The 26,370-nt window shown below is 36.3% G+C and overlaps 1 protein-coding gene across 3 annotated transcripts in view; it reads right to left on the bottom strand.

The window, feature by feature from the left end:
* ATXN7 (ataxin 7) overlaps positions 1–26,370 on the bottom strand; it is a 113,460-nt gene that overhangs the window by 72,374 nt on the left and 14,716 nt on the right. For 2 of the 3 annotated variants that reach the window (XM_058174144.1, XM_058174146.1), the window contains exon 2: positions 18,762–18,849. The exons of the other annotated variant lie outside the window; for it this stretch is intronic. The gene's annotated coding sequence lies outside the window, so the exon portion shown is untranslated. The remainder of the gene's footprint in view (positions 1–18,761; positions 18,850–26,370) is intronic. 3 annotated transcript variants of the gene reach the window in all.

Here is a 26,370-nt window from a genome sequence, read left to right as displayed (position 1 = left end):
TGTTTATTTTAGGCGTCTCGCAAAGTCCGGGCGCATCACCACTGCGCCCGCCTCTTTCCTTTCCTTTCGCAGCGACAGGGTCTTAAAGGGACAAGAGAGGAACCACCTCGGGCTTCCTCCCCCACCCCGCAGCCCAGGAAGTCCGGGCGGCGATCGCCCCTCCTCACAACGTCCGATGGTTTCGCTTTACAAAGACGTCGCTCCCCAAATTCTTTTTTTTTTTAAATATACTCTTGACACACACATTAAACCCACGCCCTTGGTTGCGCGAGTAGTCTTGCTTCGTTTCAGGGCTACCTTAACGCAAGACGCCTCCCTCCCACCTTAAAAGTTTTCACGTCAAGCACAGGAACGGAGGCTGAATAGGAAACAAGCAGGAAACTAACCTCATCTATGCAACTCATCTCCCCCCCCCGCAACCCCCCCCGCCCCTCCCGCACTCGCTCTCGCGGACACCTTCCTTCCACTAATGTCATCGACGATCTTGCCTTAAAAGGTCTCATTTAATATTTAAATCGCTTCGCATCGATCCGCCAATAAGAAAAAAGTTAGGCTCCTGCTTGCTTGCGAAAGTCGCCAAGGTTTTTTTTTTTTTTACATCTGTCAAAACCAGGAGCGAAGAACAGGCTTGACAAATCCGGCGCCTGGGTTAAAAGGCAGCAGCAAAAGCAACAAAAATGTATTTTTAATCCCCCCCAGTAAAAGCTTTAAAGATGACTAGGAAGAATTATTACCCGCTAAACTCTTTCCTTGCCCCCTCGCTGCGGGAAGTTTTTCTTAATATGAACATGAAATCTGGTGACATTTTTGGGTACAATTTGTCAGATGTACCGTATTTAATTAGTTTTGTTGTTTTTCTACTTCAGACTAGACAGGTTTTGTAAATACATTTTACTTTAATGGCGGTTAAATTGGGAGTCCCAAAGGTGCTTTTTTTCAAGAGGCAACTGGAGTTTCCAGGTTTTTTTGGGTTTTTTTGAAGACGTTTTGCTTCTCATCCAAGAAACTTCTCCAGCTCTGACTGGATGGTGGGAAATGGACCATCCAGTCAGAGCTGAAGAATTTTCTTGGATGAGAAGCGAAACATCTTCAAAGAAAAACCAGAAAGTTCAGTTGCCTCTTTAAAAAGCAGTTTTGGGACAACCATGACCTGGATGACTGAGAATCTCCATAGACCTTAAACTGGCTGGTTTCACAATACCTGCACTCATCTTTTTTAAACTGTATTTTGTTCCACTAGATTAAATGAAGTGGTTCCTTAAACACTTTGCAAAAGGAGTCAAGGCATATATATTTCCCTCACTTGACTGATAGATTATGAGACATTAATTTCAATATCATCTGTGGAGCTGTATAAAATCTATGGGCCACCTCAAAGAACAAGTTTGATTGGCATTTCTTCAAACATTTCTTCTAGAAATGGAATGGGACTCAACTGCCTGTTTATTATTCCTGATATTATTCCTGATATCAGGAATAACTACTGTACCAAAAACTGGAGGGAAAAGTCAGACAAGACTGCCCTAAAATTTATTTCTATTTTCAGATGTTAATATCCAGTTGCTAATCTGCTCCTCAGGCTGATCCCGATTTCAGATTTACTAAAAAATAAAGTCCATTGAATCCAATGAAAGATATCACTTATTTCAATGATTAGTTACTGAGAAACAAATAGTTTATGTGGCATTTGACAGTTAAACTAATGTACCAGGAATGCATTTTAAATTAACAGAAATCAAAACAGAATATCTCATATGTCTTACTTTGTCTCAAAAATTGTTAGTAGTTTCTAATAACAGTGACTAGACAATAAAATGGGCAAGATTGGAAAGATAGCAAATTGCCATTTTATTTCCACTAGAAGTCAACAGGTTTTAAATGATACTCAAAGCAATCTTAAGAGAAAATTGAAAGCAGTCAAGTATAAATGAATTGAACTGACAATTTAAAAATAAAAGTTTAAGGAACAAAAAAAGATGGTTTAGACAATCTGAAGAGAAACCCTAGCAGCTACTACCTAAGTATTGTGAGACAGACATAGAGGGATTTTTGCCTAAGTGTTTAAAATATACTTAAAATACATCAAAATATCACGAGACTTGAATCATAATAAGATTCACTTTAAATAAACTAATGTTGTGGAGTATATGTACACTAGTCTATAACAAGCATAAATTCAAAGGATAGATTTTATATTATCCAAACTTTTAAGAAAGTTTGAGGGCTATCTTAAGGGCCTAAATACAAAAAAAATGTGATATTATTAAAAATAGATTATCTCAATTAGAAAGGTTTAATTCTAGTTTATACATCATAACCGGTTAATAAATGCAGATTGAAATAGATTTCATGCAGTAAGCATATAAATTCTTGTTCATATGACATTTGCATAAAGCAGCTTGTTATATGGATTCCCTGAACAACATTATGAATCTCTATGTACTACCACATGTTCAGAAATTCTAGCTGATAAACACAATCCACACCACAAACAATTCTACACAATAAAATCAATGTGTAACCAGCCACTGTGTAGAGCAGCATTCATATTTATGTCCAATTTAAGTTACAGTATTTTGCCACTTATGTGGATTCAAATATTTGGAATTAAGTTACTGTATACATGAGCTATCCTTTCAGATAATTCACTGTCTTTTATACAGTGAGTTAAAACTATTAAGATGTCATTCAAATCTCATGGTGTACAGGTAATTGTGTAATGGCTTAAGCTTAACAAATATTGAATGCCAAGGTCCATTACCAAACTCTAAAGTCTTATGGGATACATTAGCAGTGAGATGCCAGCTACAGTTAGATAGCACTATTCTGCCAGCAAAGCAGCTGAAGAGAAGGAGAGAAGGAATCGGTATGAAAAAATAGAATCAAAAGCTATTCAAGCATGCCAAATCTGCCAGCTACTACTGGAAAGAATTGGTCACATTATTTAAATGAACAGCAAGTTTACAAGACTCTATTTCAATTGACTTTTAATCAGGTGCATTGAATTTAATTTTAGAATTATACAATAAATCACAGTTTACAAACGTAACAGCTACTATCACACTTCATGGTAATCCAAGTACTCTATAAACCAGTGATGGTGAACCTTTTAGGCACCAAGTGCCCAAAGTGCCCGCACCCCACTCACAATAGCAAGGGGTGGGTGCATGTGTGTGTGCCCCGCGTATACGCAGCAGAGACCCAAAGACCAGCTGGCCAGCATGCGCATGCGTGGCAGACTCAAAACAGATCTAGGGCAACGGCACACATGCCCACAGAGAAGGCTCTGTGTGCCACCTCTGGCATGCGTGCCATAGGTTCACCATCACTGGTATAAACCATGGGTTAGAATGATATGTAAAATACAGCCATTCATTTTCAAAGCCAGAGATACAGGTAGAGAGAGAGGGAGGGAGGGAGAGAGGGAGAACTTCCCTGAATGAAATTGTCAGTGACCACTGCCTACAGCTGAGAAGAGGCATTGATGAAAAGAGAACCTGTGAGGCAGAAAAGAATATGCTATTGTCAAAAAAGACTGAGCCAACTCTGGAATACTAACTTAAGAACTCTTTTCTTACAGTATTTTATAGCAATTCACACTGATTTTTTTCCCCTCATATTATGAAAATTGTTTCTGGAAGTAAGCAGCATAGTTCTTCTGAAAATATTCATTTTATTCAAATGAGTTCGGCTTGTGGTATTTGCATTTACAGTTGCATTTACAGTTATTTCTATCACAAATATAACATGTTTTCTGATCATTATTATTTATTTTAAAAAGTTTTTCCGTTAAAAAGTTTTGTTTTACTCCCCTTCCAAACATCCCACTTTTAGCTTTGATGTTTATCTACTTTTTAATAAAATATTTCTTTAACCTATATATAATGTATACATAATCTTGTTTTATTGTACCATTTAACCTAATTAGATATTCTAAAATGTCCCAGTTCTTACAAGAAAGGTCTTACATCCTATACAATGTGAGTCAAATCTCAGAGATTCACTATCTATATAACGCTGACTCATTTTAGATTTCACTGAAAGGTTTTGCCAGCATTTAGTAAAGAAGAATTGGAGTATGATTACTCTTTGACAAATGTAGGAATATATGTTTGTAATCAATTTGTGAATTTTGAGCAAATGACATGATTATGTGCTAATTAATAACTTGACCAACATTGTTGCTGATTAATGACTTTCAAAACAGTTGAACTAGAAATTAAAATAAGAATTAATTTCCTGACCATTGGAATTGCTACATCATTTGCCTTACTATTATTATAACAGTAGTTTCCAGAATTCACAGAATCTCCCACTAAAAGTGAATGTGAAAAGAAATACACAAGTATTTGAAATTACAGATTAATTAATATAAGAAGCTGTTTCCTAAAAAGCTAATGTTGAGCTTTATGAAAAAGATTTTTCTCCTATTTGTAGTTTTCATGGAAACAATTGAAATAATAACAAACTATTGGTGTTATATATTTGCTTCTTTCTTTTTTTCTGTCTTACTCTTTCTGATAAGTTAGTTTTTTCAAGATTGAAATATTTAATATGGTTACTTTTCTGTTTTACTACACCTGATAAAAGAACTTCAAATACTTGCAACGCTAATTTGAGAAAATATTTTTTTGCTAGGGTAGTAGTTCTTATACCTATTGAACTCAAAATATTCTGGCATAGCATTACATCAATACTTTGGTTACAAGATACAAGAAATGATTAAGAAACTGTGGCTGTACATTCCAAAATAACTTTGCCCTCCCCTCTGCCCGATATTTATAGCTATCTTATGCCAAAACAAAGTGGCAAGAAGATGAAATTCTTACATCCAACTCAGAAAGGAGGAAAATGTATTTTACAGAGAATCTATGGTCTCACAAACTATTTTCCAATTGCTTTAAAGTTCACACATATTATTATTCATCTTTCTTATCACAGAGGAATAGAAAATTATTTGTTACACAAAATAAATGTCATGTTTTATTTGAAATACAGTACTGGTTTTCACTGAGGTAATTGGCTATGGGGTAATCTCATCATGCATCTGTAAACTCTGAAGATACTTGACAATAGATTCATTAAAGACATCAAATTAACTCTACTATATGAATTGATGATGATGATGATGATGATTTTAGAAACATTGGAAGATGCATCATTCTCTCTTTAACATTTGTTGTGGACCAAAATATATGATGGAATAATGTGAAGATGCCATGATGTATATACAGAAGTATGACAATGCTTCATTTATCATTATCATGATATGCAATCCATACTTGCTAGAAATAGAATAGTATTTTTTATTGGAATCAGCAGCCAAATGATCAGTCAGATTTAATCGCAGGAATACTCAACTTTAAGAGAAAGTTGATCCTGAAGTACCTCACTGGGGCACATGGTCTCTTTGGTAGGTGTACTGTCTTAAGTGCTAAGTGTGGAATATCAAAAGTGGGGTCTGCCTCATCTGCACTGTCTACTATGGCTTGATGAAGCATCTAAGCCAAGACTACAAGATTAGGATTTATTTGTTCAAATTGAAATAATGAACAACTCAAATGAAGATCCAGAGCTGCATAAATTGGTATTGAAGCATATAATAATCCATAGTCCAAATTGCAGCCGAAACTCAGTGTGTTGCAAAAATGGTACATGCAGTAACAAGTGTGCAAAGCTATTCAGTGAGCATACAACAAAAGACAGTCTTCAGAAATGGGATGCTTTGAAGGACATCAAGCAGGACAACACAAAATGCCAAAAGAACCAGAATCCCCAAAGCAAAGAGAGATTTGTTTGTCCTCTTGCTAACAAACACTGAAATCATACTTAAGAGAAGCTTTGTCAAGTTTTAATTGAAAAAAAACCTGTGACTGAATGAGGGAGAAGGAAGTTATTCTGAGTTCCTATTGGATGCTGGAGAAGACAAAATCAGAGTCAGCATATTGCCCCCCAACATTTTGGGTTCTCGTTTTACAACCTTGGTAATACTGCATTCTAACCATTGTGCCATTATGGCTCTTCTATGAAAAACAGATTAAAATCTTCTATTAAAGGGGTGTCAAACTCGATTTGATTGAGGATCACATCAGGGTTGTGTTTGACCTTGGAGGGCCGAGGTGAGGGTGACCAGGGTGAGCATGGCCAGGTGGACATCACTCATGTCAAGGGTGCCTGTGGTGGCCCGAGCACTCTGCCAGTAAAAACAGGCTCCTAAATTCCGTTTTCGGCTACAACTGCTTCCTGCAACCCTCTGCCAGCGAAAATAGAGCTCAAGAGGGCCACAGGCAGCCCTCCCGAGCTCCGTTTCGGCTGGCAGAGGCACTGTGGGCTGGTCTTTTGCTGTTTCCAGGGCGGCCCCGCAGGCCAGATCTAAGTACCCTGCAGGCTGGATCCAACCCCCAGGCCTTGAGTTTAACACCCCTGCTCTATATGAACGCAGAGTATAATATGGCAGATATCCAGCGGAGGTCTTGTGGGTGAAACCATGAGTAGCTAGTTACAACTTCAGCCCAAAAATTGGAACTTTAATTAGGAAGGAAGCACTGCAGTGAAACAAAAAAGAAAAGAAAAGAACGTAGACTACTTTTGAAATAGACTATAAACATTATGCAAAATAAAATCCATCAAGATAACAGAAGGGTTCAGGACAGGTCCTCTCTGTCTCACTCTTAGAATAGGCGAACAAATGCATCTCATCAAGTACAAAAAAAAGTGAAGCAATGGCAAACCACTTCTGAAAAACCTTGCCAAGAAAACTGCAGGGACTTGTCCTGGCAGTCTCCAAGAATTGGACATGAGTGAACAGAAAGGGGGGAACCTCAATGAGAGTATCAGATACAGAAGGGCAAGTTTTCAGAATCTGTCAATCAATCATAGGCTCATTCATGTGGAAATGCTAAGTTAACTCTTTATTATTAGAATATAACAACCTGCTCTCTCTCTATCTCTCTTTTTTTTACTATTATTATACGCAGTCATTAGAAACAACTTGTCTTCATGTGGGGCTTGTAGAAATGTAACTGAATGATCATTGTGCATTTAAGTGGAAAGCAAATGTGAGAAATTGAGTTTTGATGTAGTGTTTAACAGTGTTTGTGAATGAATATTTCCTAAGAAGGATTTTTCAAGCCCTCTTGAGCCCTAATAAGATCATGCCCTCTATTGAGAAAGCAAAGAGTATGCATAATACAAGAGAAAGCAAGCATCAAGAGAGCGAACGAAAGAAAATAACTGTACTAATTATCACAATATGAAATGAAAATAACTTATGCTCAATCACATCAGTGTTTTTTTTTAAAAAAAGAAAAGCTCACTTTTTGATATATAATAAAATGCTATGTTATAGGAAATTAAACCTTAAAACATATAATCAAAACCATAGCAATTAAAAAGTTCAGAGTAAATCAACCAAGGTCCTATTTAAATACGCCAACTGAAAAATATACCTGACATCTATTTAATCACAGTTGTATTAACAGAAGAGATTACTCAAGTACTTTCAAATTTCTGACTAGAAATTTCCATGGGTGACATGGGACCCATGATCCACCTTACCTCCTCAATAAGGAGAAAGTCTGACTGAATTTAGTTTTAAGTACCATATGCATCTATAGGACTATACAGTACATTAACTAATATTGGGCAGCTTATATAAAGGCCCAGAAAACTTAAGTAGCTGTTTGGTAGGTGCAGAACCACATGTTTATATAGTGTGATCCCTCTGTCGCTTCCTTCTTTTCAGTTTATATGTATTATGTTCAATCCTTTTTTTTTAACCAATTAAAGCTGTCCAAAATTCCACATTCTACAAAAATATCTCTCTCTTCAACTAGATGATGGGGGGGAGGGAAGGGGGATGACGACTGTTAAATCTAAATGATTTTAAAAGCCTAATACCCGTTAGTTTTTATCCCCTGCCAATTTAGATTTCACATTAGGCTGGCCATCACTATAGTACTACATGTCATGAATCAATCAGTATTCCAGCAGAGAGAGAAAAGAGCCCTCCATTTCATCATTTCAATGGTTAAAATTGTAGAGCATCAACTCATTGTGGAATAATGAGGATTCAGAAACAGATTTTTTTTTACTGAGGTTGAAACTAGGAAACTAAATTCATATGTATACAGCACAAGGAGAAATAATCATATTGTTCGCTACTCCCATGAGTCATTCAAATTTTAAAGGGATTTGATTATCTGATAATCATTAAAACATGCTTTGCAACAGATTAAAATTAACATATTAAGCATTAGAGAAATTGTGACTCTTTGACCATTTTAAGTAGGGCAGGGACAGCAATCCTGTATTAGTTGAAAAATTAGGTGCTGTATGGAAAGATACAAGCCCAAAGAGCCATGCCATAATCCATGTATGCCCAAATATTATTAGAATATTTCCCAACCTTGGCATCTGGATGACGGATGGAAGGGGAACAGCAACAAGGTCAAGTCATAATCACATGTATCCTAAAAATGGTTGCTCCTCAATAAAACTACAGCCACTCTAAGGCAAGTAGGAAACTGCCATTAAGGATGCCTCTAATAAGCAGACAAACCAACATGAAACGTAAGTGAAGCCACAGACTGATCCCGATTCAGTAATTTGTGGCAGCTTTCTCCAAAGCAAGTGGAATATCAGATAGACAAGAATTCACTGTAGACACTTGATGGGGATGCTAGCTATGTTTGTTGTGATACTATAATCGAGAAGTTGTGTCAGGGACAGAGGTAACTATACTTTTATAAGATCACTGCACTCCATAATAGCACCTTGCCCAGAACATGTAGAAAGACTTGGAATTGTGGCAGGTTAAAAAAAAATCTAACAAATAAATTCATCTGGTGAAGACTTACTACAGCTCATATGAGATCAGGAAGGAGATCCTAGATTGGGACCATTGGTTAAATGGCCAATGGTCCCAAATCTTTTAAAATGGAGTCAACACAACAGAATTTTGTGTTATTGGTCCCTTGCTGTCACACGGATAGAATAGGTAAATGGGAGAGAATTGCCAGTGGCTGCAGATATACTGGAACTAATATCAGAGGGATGGAACTGAAAATCCTGACTTCAGTTTCTTCTTTCTCTTCTTTTTTGGAAGGCTCTGGCCTTCAGAATCAGAAAACATTTTATTTGTGCATGTGGTGTGGTACCCAAGGATTGAGGTCTTAGGCCTGCTTCAAGAGTGAAAGCTTAATAAAGAACAAAATCTTCTAAGAGCTGGTAAAAGTGGAGACTAAAATGGACAAAAGTTTCCCAGATTATGCAGTAGCAATGGGTCCACGTTAACCATAGAGATAGTCTTTGGGACCAGAATTTCCATAATTAAATGGTATGACTGCACTGGTTAGCAACAAAAATTCCTGCAGTGCTGGATGCAATCATTAATCGAATCCCACTGTTGTAAGGCGAGGCAAATTCGTGACAGCTTCCCACAACCAAAGTCAGTTCCAGGCTAATAGGCAGGTAAGCGGCTGCTGATCGGACAGGGGGGGAAAGAGGATGTTCAGAGGGAAGTACCAAAAGGATTGGGGGAGGGTATGCGAGGGTGCAGTGCAGGTTGGGGGGGCAGGTTGTGTGAGAGTGTGGCGAGAGTCAGGGAAGGTGCACAAGTATGTGAGGGGAGGCACGAGAGGTAAAACATGGGTCAGCTAAGGTTCTGGAACCATCGTTCTTTCATAACTTCAAACAATCACTGAATAAACATTCTTAGAGCTGGATAGTAATTGAGTTATTTACCAAAACAAATATTGATACAATTACAGAAAAGAAAACTCTAAGAAGCTGCTAAATGAGATTAAAAAAAGAGAGGAATTGACTGTAGCCCCACCTTTACATAGTGCATACAATTCCTGCCAAAAGTTCCCAAAGCTCTGAAAGACTGTGAACTTTGTGGAACACAATGACATACAAAACCCATACATGTGAAATACGGAGCTTATGATGAAAAAAAATAATCACTTATTTCTTTCTTTCTTGTATAAATATATATTAAATATGTTTTCATCATTCTCAACATACAGATCAAAACAGTGCCTGATGTTTATTTATTTATTTATTTATTAAATTTTTTATACTGCCCTTCTCCCGAAGGACTCAGGGCGGTGTACAGCCAAAAGATAAAAAACACAAAAATACACAATTAAAACAACAATTTAAAACCGAGCATATTAGAAAAAATGGCCAACATTTAAAAATTTAAAATTTAAAATTATGAACCCTAAAATAATAAAACCCCAGTTAAAAATTTAAAAATGTACTTCTGTTTTTAAATTTATTCCATCTTCAGATGGCCAGAACTGTATGCATATTCAATTTTAACTTTAAATCTACATTTCTATCATATTTGATAGAAAAACAATATTAAAACAAAGAAGCAAACACACACAGGGACAAAAAGCACTATTTTCTTTCCCACACAATTACATAAGAATCTTTATTATTGAAAATTTAATTGAGCAGATTCCAGAAAGATTTGTTTGATCTTATCTAACCTGATTTTAACAGCTAGTCAAGATACACTCTGTAGTAAGAGATTTGCTGAAATGATCACTATTTATTTTACCCTTTGTCTGATTTAACCCTTTTTGCTTACCTGAAATACAATGAGTAATTTACTCTCCAGAATAAAATAAAAAAGTTAATCATTACAGAAAATATGTCATTTCATTATGTCAAAGATTTCATTTCAGCTGTCAAATAAAACTGTATAAAATTACCTTCTCTTATTTTAAATGTTACTGAAAATATTAAAAAAACATCTATATTACTGGTATTTATCTGTTAAATCAGGAATTTAAAATTTCTCTTGGATGCAAGATCACCCCTAGGGCTCATATTAAATGCTAAGGACTACACTCTAACAGTAGACAAGACAGAGAGGTTTTCAGATGAATTATGCATCTGTAAGGCTTAAGGCATACATTTTGCCCTCTAAAATCTTCTATCCCTGATACAAATAGGGGCCCATATTTTTGTTTCGCCTTATACTCAGGCCCAATAATAATTTCTGGCTGTGCTGTGTTAATTACATGCCTAGTTTATGCCTAGTTTAATGAAAAGAAGGACTAGGGGAGACATGATAGCAGTGTTACAATATCTCAGGGGTTGCCACAAAGAAGAGGGAGTCAAACTATTCTCCAAAGCACCTGAGGGTAGAACAAGAAGCAATGGATGGAAACTAATCAAGGAGAGAAGCAACTTAGAATTAAGGAGAAATTTCCTGACAGTTAGAACAATTAATCAGTGGAACAACTTGCCTGCAGAAGCTGTAAATGCTCCAACACTGGAAATTTTTAAGAAAATATTGGATAACCATTTGTCTGAAATTGTGTAGGGTTTCCTGCCTGGGCAGGGGGTTGGACTAGACCTCCAAGGTCCCTTCCAACTCTGTTATTATTATTACATGTGAATAATTGGTACTATCATTTTCAACACTGTACTGTAAAGAATAGGTGTCTGGAAAGTGAGGGATAAGGAGGGACAGTGACAAAATTTGTATGATGCTACAAACTCTCATCCCTAAACATCTGCATGAGATGTAATGGAACAAATAAGAAAGGGCTTTAGCTATATATAATGAAACAAACAGAGACCTATAAAAACCATAACCCACTCCTGTAAGTGGACAGAGATGTCCATTTTTCTCCAATTTGCTTAGTCAACTGCCCAACGAAAGAGGTAGTTGAGTCATTATAAAAACCTTCTATTACTTTAAAATATTATTTATGCACTGCACTTGAATAATAACAAAGGCTGCTAATAATCTTAGAGAAATAATATGAAATCAGTAAAATAATGTATTCAGTAAAATGCAAGAATGGTAAAATTTACCTTGTATGAAAATGTACACCCAACACTAGGTTTTTAATTTAATTTAATATAGTTTCTGCTCAATTCTTGGGAATTTATCACAAATTTATTATGATACAGGAAAAACCAGTTTTGAGGATAGTCTTCTGAGTCACAATTTCTAAAGATACTTTTCTTCACGCATACACTCACGTACGCACACACACAGAGGGAGAAATACTGTACTCATCACACTCAATATATTATATAAAGAGCAGAAAAGGAAGAATAGTAAGACAAAAATTAAGATGAGTTAAGAAAAGGAAAATATATCTAAAGCTATTTCATTCATTGCATCTCTTCATCTCTTTCTATCCTTTCATCTACCAACACATTCCAACACCTCTGCATTTTCTTTGCCTCTTTTCATATTAACAATTCCTTACCTCCTTCAGTATATTTTTTGCAATTATCCCTTTCTCAGTATACATTCTACGTTGTGACTTTCTCATGGTCACTTTTCTAGCATCTGTACAATAATAATCAATTTCCTGTCCTAGAGCTGTTCATTTCATAATTCCACCCAACATATTTTTTCATACGTTCCACTAGCATACATTCCATACAGTTTTCACTCTTTTCCTAATAGCTTCCCTATTCTTATGTCCACTCTCAATCCTTTCTATTAAAAAATTATTCTAATAGAAGAGAATATATATGGCTCAGTCAGCCGGATCTCCGGTATGGGGTTCAAATTTGCTGCATGCTTGCTATCGGCTGCCATAGTAATGGGGAGGGGGGGCATGATATTTGGGTTGGGGAAGTGAGCTGGTGAGATGAAGTCCCATGTGAACTGGTATGCTCTTAAGAATTATTGCACTGCTGAGTGGAGTTGTTTACACCCTGCCAAGGCCAACCATCCTAGGACTCCAGATGGTGAAATAACTGAAGATGAGCTTCATACAATATCATACTGGACTTTGATTGGACCCTCAGTGCTGGTCCCGGGGGGAAGGGTTTGAGGAAACTTTCAATCTGTAACTTTCACACATTTTGAATCAGATCTTGCCTTACTTTCGCTACTATCATTTCAAACTCAGTAAAAGTACCTCTTCTCTGTCTCAATGAAGTTGGGGGTTTTCTTTCTTGGGTTTTGAACACCTGACAGGTTCAGAGTTGAACTGTGGAGTCATTGGTGCTCTCCGAGCTTAATTGATTGCTTGTAGCTGTTTCGTTACCCAACTAGATAACATCATCAGTGATATTGAGTATGGGTTTCACTGTTTATATACAGTAGCTGGTATTAATAGGGGTATGGTTTTCTCTTCAATAGTTCCTTGATTAGTGTATTATGTTTAACTGTTTGCCTGATGTTAATCCTACTTGATTATGGGCTGCTGATGTGGGATTGTCCTGGTCTTTTTGTTTCCTTCTTAGAAAACAAAAGTTGCCTCTTATAACACTGTATGTTGTAGATGACTCTAGAGAAATGACTCTAACAAAAAAGTAACAAATTTTACTGGATAATGTGGAGACTGATCTGAAAGTGGATTTTAAAAGGACCGGCTATAATAACGATGTGGAAAAAGATGGTACACTGAATGTACAAATGAAACCAACTGATGTCTTCATAATTAAAAGAGATGCACAAGTAACAAATCTTTTCATGTTAACAAGAGTGACGTGGATAACTTACCTATTGGGGGTTAAAGAAGAACTTGTTAAAGATCTGAACAATGTTGTGCCTAAAGGAGGGACTAAAGGAGTCAAAAGAAATTATAGGACATTATATGAAGGGATTAAAATTCAAAATTATTAAAAATAAAAGGAAGGAACATCAAGCTGGTTTATTTGATCAAAGTTAAAATAGGTATATTGTTATCTCTGGTAACTCTTAATGGATTTTGCTGACCAGAACTGAACAATGAGGCTTTAAGGCATGTTTACAGATAAGAAATGGAATATGGGGAGAAGAGATCATTTGTTGTATTTTATGAGAAGGTGATAAGTTACTAAAATTGTTCATACTTGTGATGAAGGGGGGAGATAATTTCTTTAAATATTTTTCATTTTCTTTACTGCATTATTTTCCTTTTCTTTTTGTTTCTTATTTTCTGCACTTCCTTTTTACTTTCCTTTTCTTAGTTTGCATTATTTTAATCTTTTTTAATTGTAATGTTTAATAAAATTAAATTGCTTCCCCAAATTTCTGATCTTTTTATTATCGTAATTTAATGAAAGGAAACATGCAGCTACCACCAATTTAGGAATCATTATTGACATACAACAATCTGGATGCCACTAAGTTATACTTTTTCACAAAAAAATTATAATCTTTTTTCATAAATAAATTATATTTTCATGCCTCTACTTACCAATTTCACTCCAATATGATTCCAACTTTATTCAAATCAATCACATCCTTTTCCTTTATTTTAGTTTTCATAAGCACACAACATGTTAATTCTTTCATCAATTTGGTTTCTTTTTTTATTCTTATTCTTTTTCATATGTTCTTCTCACATTTCAAGTTCATAATCTTCCAAATGCCATGGTTATCAAGATATGGCCTCACAGATATTGACTTGCACCCATTCATCATGGCTCTGATCAACTACTCATGCATCTGTGGGTATATATGGTTAAACTAGTTTGAACTGTATTTCATTTTTCTGCGCGTATGATTCATTTAATTTCTTTTCTTATTGCATCTCATTCCTTTTCTGTACTCAGCATATCACTGGTTCCCCTAAAAGGGAACAGCGCGCTAAGTATGTATGTTGCACTTAATCATTTGACTGAATGACTGAAAGACAAGGTATAAGATTTCAGACTAAATATATCTGGTTCAGATTTTATTATGCAGTTTATTCATCACAAGAGTATTAAACACAGAAGGTATGCAAGCTTCAGTAATAGCTTAATTTCAGGGAGAGAAAGCACAGCTATGAATCCTTTTAAGTATTTGCCCAACCAATCATTTCTGAGACGAGAGAGCAAGAGGTTTTATTTTAGCTGAGCAACTCCTCAGAATCTGGTCCTGGAATTGTAACAGGATAAACTACAAAAAGCCCTTTTTTTTAAAAGGAGAAACAGCAATGCTATCAAAAGATGCTACTGAAACCTTAATTGATTTGTACATTGTAAGTACCAGAATTACATGTTTCCAGCAACATTACATTTAATCACAAAAAGACACACTTGCTATGGAGATGAATGTTGGAGATGATCTGTACTGTCTATAAGCAATCTGAGAATGTCCTGCATTGCTTTGGATAGAAAATAATTCCCTCCAGATTATGCCTCTGCTGCACAGAGAATAGCATTATAATATCACCAAAATTAGATCCTCTCAAATGCTGACAACCTACATCCTGAAAGCACTGGGTCTAGAGTTAGTCCAAAAGATATCACTTACTTGCAACTTTCAATGTAGCCGATGGGTCATTTCGTTTTTTTCATATGGCAGAGTGGCTACCTCATATTTCATATGCCCTCTTCTCATTTAGCTCCTTCTCTCTGGAATTGACTTTCCCTTGAACTACATGCAGAATCTGATTTCACAAAGTTAAAAAGGATCCTTTTCTTTTTTCACAAAGAAGCTGGAAGAATCAGACTTTTCAGTTGCAGCACTCAACAAATAATTTAGATTATCGTAGAAATGACGTTCATTGAGCTGACTGCTTTATTTATTTCCTATACCGTTATTGTAGCCCTTAGCTTGTTATGGCAATTGGGGCTGGAATTGCTGTTGCTCTGTGACATGGTTGTTAAACATGAATATCATATGATCGTGTTGTTAGCAATGGCAAATTCCAGCAATCCAGATTGCTGTCATTAGGCAAGGACTCCATGAATTGTTAAGGGAGGACCTCACATGACTATGATGTCTGATTTCCTGCCGGCTTCCCCATTGACTTTGCTTGTAGGAAGCCAGTAGGGAACAATGGAAATCACAAAAGTTGTTAACAAAGCTGCAACTTTGACATGGGTGTATGGGAAGACAGGAGAAGAACAGATATGTCTTAAGTATCTTAAGCCACCAGGAAACAGAGTAAAACATTTGAATAAAAGAAGGTGTTTTTACTTCAGAAGCAGTGGACAGTCAAAAAGAGAGGAGAATAAGTGTAGAGGCCCAGCAAGATAAAGTACAATGCAAAGAAAGATGCAAGAACTCAACATGCTGGCCATTAAGGGAAACAGAAGAAATATCAGAGAGAGGGGACTTAACAGAGCAGGCTGAAGAAATAAATGTTAATGCATAGTAGTAATAGTATAAAGCTTAGTATATAGGTAATTGTACTAGAGTAATACCGGTAGGAACTATAGTAATAGGTAATATTAATAGAATATATTGACTAATAATCTATATATATAAACGCAAAAACCACTCATGCTGTAATCATGGAAACTCCACAACCGTAAAGCCTATAAACTTGAAATTTCCCACGTATGTTCCTCTTGGCTTCTAGGTGCTCACTAAGAAAGGATTTTTTGAAATGACCATTAGAGCATTAGTATTTCCTATATTATGATTAACACGCTCTGATGCTAAGGAGTTCTACTCCCCCACCCCACCTGAAAAGAAATTTGTTCCAAATGCAAAACACAAGAAGAGGAGAGGGGTTTCACTTTCAGTTTTACTTTCACAGCAGGAAGCAGCTTTAATACAGAACACTTAAGCTAAGCCACGGCCAGGCTCCTTCCTGTCTCCTTGCTCACACAGCAAATATTGTTTCACTCTCCAAACACCCCTCAATCAGTGGTGAAATCTGAACCAGTTTACTACCAGTTCGCTGGCTGAGCATGCATGTTGTGCACCAAACATGCACTGTGCACGTGCATCCACAGTGCACACCACACACCAAATGTGAGGTGCGCGCGTGCGCACAGTGCACGCCAAAAGGAGGCATGGGGTAAGTAGAACAGCACGCGGGGGATGATCAGCTGTGGCGCGCAATCTTTCTTTTACTTTTAATAGCATTTTTTAACAACCTATTCATCCAAATAGGTTGTAAAAAATGCTTTTAAAAGTAAAAAAAAAGGCTCTGACGATTGCGCAGCTCAGCTGTGATCGTCAGAGCCTTTTTTTATCTTTTAAAAGCATTTTTTACAACCCATTCCTACCATTCGGGCAGGAAAAGTGAGTGAGCCGGAAAGAAGCTGCAAGCGGGCGACCAGGCAATTGGGTGGGCATGGGTGGGGTGGGGGGCAGGGATTTTTGCTACCAGTTCTCCGAACCACCTGCCGCCATTGCTACTGGATTGGCCAATCCAGTCTTAACTGGGAGCATTTCACCCCTAGCCTCAACTCTCACATACTGACAGGACACTAGCCATATGAATACCGTTGGATGCTGGTAGGCAGAGGCAGTATTTTTCCCCCCTTCTTTTCCTCCTCAGTTCAGATGAATCTGTTCCTTCTACTGTAACACCAGTTAAAGGGAAAAGAGGCAAAAAACGCAGAAAAAGATTTACGGATGCGATCAGGAAAACACAAGTAAGGTAAACTGCACACAGGTATCGTCAAACTCATCCCCAAGTCAGTAGACAGGCTGTAAATACGTATACATCTAATAACCCCAAACAGCCATGGTTGCTGCTGGGATTAAAGGGCTTAAACCCATCTATTTTATTGTTGTTACACTTACAATAATGTCTTCATCTGTAACAGAAACTTAGTTTACCGTCTCTAATGAAATAATACAGACACTTTTTTAACTACTCATTAATTTTCAAGCTTTAAGTGTCAGTTTATCAAGCCCCATCACATAGTTTCATAGCGAAGCATGGGCGTCCAGCTAGAAGCATGTAATACAAACTTCAGAGTAATAATAATTCAAGAGAATATAGAGTAATAGCAATTGTCATAGTAATAGAATAGTGATAGCAATAGAAAAGAATATAGGAAGGCCACATATATCACTTTGGTATGTTTGTTTTTACACCCCTCACCCTAGAACTCCAATCCTCACAGGAGTTATAAAGAAACCATCTGTCCTGAATCCAGTGCTTTTGTCTCTCTCTCTCTCTCTCTCTCTTTCTCTTTCTGGAGTCTGGGTTAATCCAATTGGGCATGGCTTTTTTCAAAAAAGGACTTGTGACAGGGACTCTGCGACATGACCGTGAGCAGGTTGTGATGGCCAGAACTATGAGGACCCACATTCTGCAATGTTGCAACTTTGAATAGTCACTGAATGAATAGTCATAACTCAAAGAATACTTACACTGCATTTAGATATAAACACATACCAACTCTCCCACCTAAAAATAGCAAATGTTTACTATGTTTTTACTTGGATTTCGGACTTTCTAGAAAAGTGTATTCATCTTAAGGCTTATAGGGTAAAATAAAAATATACTATATAAGTCTCAAAATAAGGTTAATAAAGTTCTTGTTTCAAGATGATGAGACTTCATGACATTAATTAGCTAATTTTTAGAAGACACCAGGGGGCTATACAGAATGATTTGGGAGTTGCACGTGGCCCTATATGGCCTCAGTTTATGCATGCATCCCTGGTTTATTAATTCAAATGTTCGCAACACATGCATTCCTGGTTTACTAATTTAAAATATTCGCAGAATAATGTTTGCAAAAATGTTTACAAACTTTTCTTTGAACAGTAAGATAAAACAGCAGTTTATTCCTGTCGTAAGGGAGTGATCCATTCCTGTTTAATGTGCTCAATCTCCCCTTTTCTTTGAATAATATATGCAACTCTGTCTTCTTTAAAAAAAGAGGAGAGGAGGATATAATTTTCCCTTACAGGAAAACATTTTTCTTATGCAACAAATATCATTATCCCCAGTGCTCTTCATTTATTAGTAGCAGATCACTGTTCTATCATTGGACAAAAGATGTAATAAGAACACGATCCAAAGTCTACTTTCTCTCAATATTAGCATGTTTTCTAACATGTGCATGTGTATGAGTGAATGCATTGATTAGTGGGGTCACAATACCTTAAAATCTGGTAAAAATCAGGTTGATATATCAATTGATCATCATCTGCCTGGATTGTGGAAGTTTCCTTTTTACAGCTGATTAAATCTGCAATGGAATACATAATCAAATCACTATTACAGTAATAAGATTTTGCCCTTAGCAAAATAATGCAGGTTATACAATACTAATAAATCTCCATCTTATTAGAACCTGACTGCTTAAACTTAACCATCATAAAGCTTTTTTATTTGCAAAGTAAGTTTAAATTACATGAAAGCTGGATTCAAATCATATGCAGAGAGAACGGAATGTACTTCAGGATATTGTTAAAGATGATGATGATGATGATGATGATGATGATGATGATGATGATGATAATAATAATAATAATAATAATAATAATAATAATAATAATAATAATAATAATAATAATAATAAATATTCTTGAGCCTCTGCTGATAAAATACTACTACTAACAAATCTTGCCCAAGTTCATATTTTTATTTCTTGGCATCGATAACAGAATGTCAGCAAACTCCCAACACAGCAGCATCTGGGGGGGACAGGCAAGAGGGGGTCAGAATGATGAAAAGGACATCACAATGCAAGCTTTGTACCTTATGATGTCACATGCATGTCCAAAAGGGGCACAATCTGTGCCACCATACCAGCTTGTTGCTTTTCAACAAAGCGGACAGATCTTGAAAAACCTACCAGCTCAACGTACAGTAAAAGCAATGTAAAACTAATAGCTTGATATCAGTAACAATCTCGATGTTTTAGAAATGAGCCACCTGTAGAGCAAAGCATAGATTCTGAGCAATCGCTCACTATTTGATTTCTCCATCTGATATTTTTTTCTCTTTGTATTTGTAAACACAGATATCCAAGCTTCTTACTTCTGTCCTAACAGTCAATGACAGTTTATTTATTTAGGAAATGTATACAGCTATTCTGCTAAGCAAATAACTCTTGGTGGTTCACAATTAAAAAAAGATAAAAAATAATAACCAGATTCCAAAAATATAACAAATGCAAAATTCAAAAGCCGACCTAATCATCTGTCACAAATTCATCAAATCAGGTTCCACTAACAACCTGGTACTTAAGCCTATGGGAAAAAACATTTTTTAACAAACACATTATTGTCAGTAACAGATTCGTCTCCATCAATATAAATTTTCTTTTAACTTCCAGATAACATTAAAACATGGACAGAAATATTAATTCCATAATTTGTATGCCCACATTGTAGTTTGGCTTCTTAATTAAATTATCTGAATATAAATATCCAAACTGCAAAAAATGCACATAGGAATATTATGCAGTGATTTCATTAAAAAAATTCCTTAATTTATTAAATTTCCAAAAGTAATTGAATGCTTATATAATTTAATATTTAACTTTATCTGTATTTTAGAAAATTTTTAAGTTCCATAACAAACTGCGTTCAGAAAAACTGAAGTTAAAATTTGGATTTATTAACTAAATTTTGCTTAATTAGATAAATTGTCAAGCTCATTTTTTTCAGTTCAGAAATTATTAGAGTTAATAATGTGAAAAGGTTTCATAAAAGACATAAGAAAACTGGCTATTAAAAATAAAGGCGTACACAAGAAAAGATCACTATTTCACATCTCAAGAATAGACTGTCAAAAGCATAAGTTGAATAAAATGTAAAATACATCTGCACACAACCAACAGGAGGAGCTAATGTTTACAAAGCACATGGATTTTACAAATCTACAAAAGTCTATTGTTAAAACAAAACACAGAAAATGGGGCTTTTCATTTATTCATAAATATTTCTTAACAGTTCCCTAATGCTTCTCTATTATGAAGCGTTTATATTTATCTGTTCAATATTAATTTACTAACACCCCCCCCCCAAAAAAACCCCAAACAAACAAACAAACAAAAGGAAAATATAATTTCAGTGTTAGTAATTTTGGTGCCACAGAACTAACCTTAAAAAAGAGACTTGTTCATTTACAGGTACAATGTCACATCGCTATGCACAATGTAAACAAAAGACAGTGGCATGCACCCCAGGCTAAGGATGTCAGCATTTTTCAAACACCTTTCTGGCTGTTGCATTTTATAGTGATGCAATTTGACCTACATTTCAGTGGCCAAAGACAGAGGGAGATAGAGAAAAGGAGATAGAAAAGACAGCAGCGGTGGTGGTGGTGGTGATGGTGGTAGCTGTGGTAGGAAGGTGTGTGTAAGACACACACACACACAGTGAGAGACAGACAAGTTGACAGTGGGGAAGAGACTGAAACTGTTTATCCACCAATCCACTAACTGGGGTTTTAACTGACGCTACAAAGGATATAGAGTGGGAGCAGAAGTCTTTTTAAAAAGTTTCAATGACAAAAAATATTCTATTTACATAATGTCACAAATATAACACTACAGAAAGTGGAAAGCATAAAATAAGGTCAGGGTATTTGATCTGGGGATAAAATACCATCACTAAACCAAGGAGAAGAATTCTAGAATAAATGTTGTAATGTGGAGTTCTTATAAACATTTCACGTTATCATTAATACCTTGCATAATTCAAATCTTATTCATTTATTGGAGGATTATTATTTTTTTTGCTTGCATAGAAACACTCACATTTCTACACCCGCTATAAAGGCCATTTATAGTGGCTTTTCTTACAGCACCTTCCCCCACAGGAAGCTGTCTGGCAAATAGAGCTCAAACATATTGTAGCTCAAGAGAGCTATTGGCGTTCCCAACTTTGCAGGATAATAATCTTCACGTATAGTAAAAGGCCTCAGGTGGCTCAACAGACTAATGCAGTCTGTTATTAACACAGCTGCTTGCAATTACTGCAAGTTCAAGTCCCACCAGGCCCAAGGTTGACTCAGCCTTCCATCCTTTATAAGGTAGGTAAAATGAGGACCCAGATTGTTGGGGGCAATAAAAGTTGACTTTGTAAATAATATACAAATGGATGAGACTATTGCTTAACACAATGTAAACCGCCCTGAGTCTTCGGAGAAGGGCGGGATATAAATTCAAATTAAAAAAAAATAGTAAAAGAACTGTATGACGTAGGATCTCAGTCTTGGGTTTTCCTTTGCCCATCCTATTGGCTATGGAATATGATCAAGCAAAATTTGTAAGTAAACCAAGGATAATGGAAATAGAGCCAGTTAGATCTGAGCAGTATTTCAAACTTCTTCAGTTCAGAAAGACTTCAGTATATTATCTCCTCCCTTCTAATTTCCAACAATTGGAAATCCCAAGCCACAAGGCTTTTACTTTGGCTCAGTGCCCTTCCTTTTGCTGTTCTTGAAGGCAGATATATGACATGCCCTTTGGCAAATAGAGTGCCCATGTGCCACCAAACAGGTCAAAACTGTAACACATCTTCCTCTTCCACCCATTTTACAGAGATGATCATTTAGACTTCAATTCCTGCATGGTTGTCCTGGCCATACAAGCCATTGCTACCTGTATTGGCTACTTTTAGATGAGAACCTTGCTATTAAGAACAGATAATTATTGACTTGCAACCACAATTGAGCCCAAAATTTCTCTTGTTAAGTGAGATATTTTGTGAAGTGAGTTTTGCCCCATTTTACGGTCTTACTTGCCACAGTTGTTAAGTGAATCACTGCAGTTGATAAGTTAGTGACACAGTTGTTAAGTGAATCTGGCTTCCCCATTGACTTGTCAGAAGGTCACAAAAGGTGACCACATGACCCAGGGACCCTGCAACCATCATAAACATGAATCAGTTGCCAAGCATCTGAATTTTGATCACATGTCTGTGGGGATGCTGCAACAGATACATGTGTGAAAAACAGCCATAAGTCACTTTTTCTCAGTGCCATTGTAACTTTGGTCACTAAATGAATGGTTGTAACTCGAAGACTACCTGTACGACACTGCAAAAATCTGTGGAGGAGTAAATAGAACTCAGTAGATTCTGACAGACTCTATTTCTGGCCCAGATAGAGCACTATTTACATCCATGCACCATGTAGTTAATTCTGTATTAGATTCAGCATCTTGGTAACAGGGCTGAAATGTAAAATTTGTTACTACCGGTTCTGTGGGCATGGCTTGATGGGGGGGAGTAATGTGACTGGTTGGGCATGGCCAACTTTTTTTTTTTTACTTTTAAAAGCATTTTTTCTACAACCTCTTTGGCTGAAGAGGTTGTAAAAAAATGCTTTTAAAAGCCTCTGATGATCAGGCAACTCAGCTGGGACCGCCAGAGGAGCCTTTTAAAAGTTTTGAAAGGGTTTTGACGATCCCAGCTGATCACCTGAACCCTTTAAAAGCATTTTTTCTACAACCTCTTCGGCTGAAGAGGTTGTAAAAAAATGCTTTTAAAGGGTTCTGACGATCCCAGCTGAGCGGCAAAATCATCAGAGGCTTTTTTTTTTACTTTTAAAAGCATTTTTTCTACAACCTCTTTGGCTGAAGAGGTTGTAAAAAAATGCTTTTAAAAGCCTCTGATGATCAGGCAACTCAGCTGGGACCGCCAGAGGAGCCTTTTAAAAGTTTTGAAAGGGTTTTGACGATCCCAGCTGATCACCTGAACCCTTTAAAAGCATTTTTTCTACAACCTCTTCGGCTGAAGAGGTTGTAAAAAAATGCTTTTAAAGGGTTCTGACGATCCCAGCTGAGCGGCAAAATCATCAGAGGCTTTTTTTTTTACTTTTAAAAGCATTTTTTCAGCCAAAGAAAAAATGCTTTTAAAAGTAAAAAAAAACACAAACCTCTGACAATCACGCAGCTCAGCTGGGCGGTGGCAAGGGGGCAGGGATTTTTGCTACCGGTTCTCCAAACTACCCGCCTCCATTGGTACCGGATTGGGCGATCCAGTCCGAACTAGGAGCATTTCACCCCTGCTTGATAGCATCGTAGGCTTCACAGCCCTGCATATTTATTTAGGCTTGGGATGGCATTATATATGTATGTATGCATCATGACCATCATACTGGTGTGTCTGTACCAAGGCTCATAAACATTTTAAGCAGTATAAATTGAAACAGCTGTTTTTATCTCCCAAACCTTTTAGCTCTAAATTTTAACCTCTAAATATTAATCTCCATTTTCTAATCAGATAGCTCTTAGTGTTTATTACTTAGCCCTTCCTCAAGGTTTCGAAATAACTGCTAAAGACCGCTTTATGACTCAGAGTTTCATGTGTCTTTAGTTTTGTACTTTTCTACACTGTTTAGTTTTACATTGTTCACTTTTAGTGCTCATGTTTTGGATAAACTGTGGACTATCTTCCCCTACTACAATTTTTTTTCAAGGTTTATTGGGCTTTTATTTTTAAACCTATATCAACATCAATACATGAACAGTTTGGCCTCTCGGTACGGTTTGTATTAATACAAATAACAACAGTCAATTATCATATTAATAAAACTTATATAATCCTAATATTAATGTACTTGATTATTTTAAAGTAGTTATTCAATATTTCAGTGTTCCATTCTAATGTCAATGATCTTGAACATACAAAGTAATATCATCTTTCAACCTCTCAATTTTCCATCTAATTACTTATTTTTGATTTATATAGAAATTATAACTGCTAATATTTCCCCTAATTCTTATTTCTATGTCTATGCTGGCTTCTAGTCAGGTCACTCTTACTAATCTTAATGTTAAAACACAAATTTATGTTAATACATAGTCCTTCACAAAAAGGAGTATATTCTTATTTCTACCTCTATTTCTAGTTTTTAATCAGACCATGATTATATTAGAAAAAATAAGAAAGGGAGGGGGGGAAGGAAAAAAAATAGCTCTATTCTATCCATCATCCCTTGCCTCATACTTTCTTACCTCATAAGAATTGAATACTTCAATTCTTTTTCGTTTTTTAGCTTTCCTCCCATACTCCTCTCTTGGATCTTTGTCTCTGTCAACATCTATATCTTCATTATTCTATCTAAATATTTCTCCTATCTATAATCTCTTAAGCTGCCATATCTTCAGAGTATCAACCCATAGTCCTATCTTCCTTTCAAAAACACATTCCAGATTATCCAATTACAATTCCATTTTTATATTTCTCAAGTTTTTTTCATCCTTTTGTTTTATTTAGTGATTTGTCTGTTCTATCTTTTCCTCCATTCTTTCCGTCGCCTCCTCTCTTTCCTGGACTCTTTGATTTTCTGTCAGCATTCCAGAAAAACCCCAACTCCAAGTAAAAACTCTGAAGCAAGTATTTTTCAAAGTTCTATTTACTAGACTAGGTAAACTGGCACATCTGGGAAAACCTGAATCTGAGAGGTCTGGGTTTTCTCTCAGTAAATCAAAACCCCCAAAACCATCCCCTCACTCTTCAGTCGATCACATGCTCCAATCATCATCCATCCCATCTTGAGACAGCACTCCGACAATTCCTTCTCCAGATGCAGGATCGGCCTGACCTTGACCAATAGGAAGAATGCTATTATGTCTAAAGACAATCCCTCCACTAAATCCCCCCTCCTAAGACAATGCAACTGTCATAAATATGAACCATTTGCCAAGTATCTGAATGTTGATCACATGACTGTGGGGATGCGGCCGCAGTTGCAAATGTGAAAAACAGCAATAAGTCACTTTTTTCACTGCTGATGTAATTTTGAACTGTCACTAAATGAACTGTTGTAAATCGAGGACCACCTGTGCTTCAAGAGAGGGTGAGACTCCATACACATAAATGGATTTACAGGACCATTTAACCCATAAATATATCCCTTCCCAAAATAACATTTAAGTAGGATTACAAATCTTAAAGTGATTTACAATTGTTAAAAATTTTAAAAATCACAAATTAAGTCTAAACAAAATAGTATACAGGTAATCCTCAATTTAAGACTGGTCGCTTAACAACCATTCAAAATTACAACAGAACCCAAAAAAGATTTGAAGTGGGTATGAAATGTGATGAAGTCAGATGATTGCATTTTGGGCACCAGCCCACATTTATGGCTCCTTGTGAAGTCCCTGGTCATGATTTATGATTTTTTTTTTTCTGCTGAAAACTAGCATTTACTTCCTCTTCTCGGCAAAAAATCACCCATTGGGTTAGCTGAACAGTCACTGCAAAAAGGTCGTAAAATCAGTCGCATCACATGATGACCTTTTTTAAGGACCATCAAAATATACAAATAGAATGAGACTATTGCCTTATACACTGTAAGCCGCCCTGAGTCTTCGGAGAAGGGCGGGGTATAAATGTAAACAAAAAAAACAAACTGTAATTCCAAGCTCAATTATCGTCATTATGTCAAAGGACATAAAAGGATAGGACTTGTTACTGTAAAATGACACAATTGATTTAAAAAGTGAAAGGAAAAATAGAACGCAAAACATAAAGTACAATCATTAGTAAGAATTTGGGTTAAGATTTGGATCTTTAGCAGGCATGTAAAATGCGTAAACGTAGGTGACTTCATAAATTTCAGGTAAGCATTCCCCTGTGAATGGGCTACCACCAAAAAGGCCCTGCTGTAAGTAAGCAGAAGAATCTGTGGTTTCTTGAACCTATTGATCTCCTCAAAGGAATTAACCTGGAGGCTAATGGCAAAAATGATCTGTTGGATATTCTGATCTTGTGATTATATTTTTTGGAGCCTTATGTAAGAATAA

The sequence above is a fragment of the Ahaetulla prasina genome, chromosome 2, assembly GCF_028640845.1.
Source record: "Ahaetulla prasina isolate Xishuangbanna chromosome 2, ASM2864084v1, whole genome shotgun sequence".
NCBI classification, from domain to species: domain Eukaryota; kingdom Metazoa; phylum Chordata; class Lepidosauria; order Squamata; family Colubridae; genus Ahaetulla; species Ahaetulla prasina.
Note: the sequence above shows the minus strand (reverse complement) of the source record. Positions and strands in the feature narration are given on the sequence as shown.